The sequence below is a fragment of the Meleagris gallopavo genome, chromosome 6 (assembly GCF_000146605.3).
Source record: "Meleagris gallopavo isolate NT-WF06-2002-E0010 breed Aviagen turkey brand Nicholas breeding stock chromosome 6, Turkey_5.1, whole genome shotgun sequence".
NCBI classification, from domain to species: Eukaryota; Metazoa; Chordata; class Aves; order Galliformes; family Phasianidae; genus Meleagris; species Meleagris gallopavo.
In genome coordinates this window covers 22,064,168-22,064,631 of record NC_015016.2, presented here as the reverse complement: position 1 = coordinate 22,064,631, position 464 = coordinate 22,064,168, and the positions used below count along the sequence as shown (strand labels likewise).

At 38.1% G+C, this 464-nt stretch overlaps 1 protein-coding gene across 1 annotated transcript in view; it reads right to left on the bottom strand.

The window, feature by feature from the left end:
• Positions 1-464, bottom strand: part of STEAP2 (STEAP2 metalloreductase) — a 25,010-nt gene that overhangs the window by 18,424 nt on the left and 6,122 nt on the right. The gene's annotated exons all lie outside the window — the stretch shown is intronic.

The following is a 464-nucleotide window of genomic DNA, read 5'->3' as shown; positions in this document are numbered from 1 at the left end:
GAAGGCAGTTCACCGGTGCTACCAGAAGGGGTGGAGCCTTGCTCCACCTCTCCTAGATCCCATTTAAGAGCTGACTACCAGTAGGGAAAGATCTCTTTTGGAGATCACTACTCTTGGAGTCTTCTCAGTAAGCCTACAACAGGGGTAAGCTTTCTACCTGTTATCTTTTTGTTATTATAATCTGCTTTGCTAAACTCTCTTGTTTATTTCATAATTATAAAATCTTTGTATTCATTGACTATACAGATGTATTTCATGCAAAGTTAATGGCAAAGAGAAATAGATTTCCCCCAATAGCAAAAGATTAGAAAGTCTTAAGACTGAAGTTTATCACTGCAGTAAGAGAGGCTTTGCAGAGGAACAGAGGCAAAGGCACACAGAAAATTAAAAGAAAGACTGCTACAACTCTGGAGAAAAGAGGTTAAAAGATGCAGTAAAGCTATAACAAATACCAAAAACAGGAA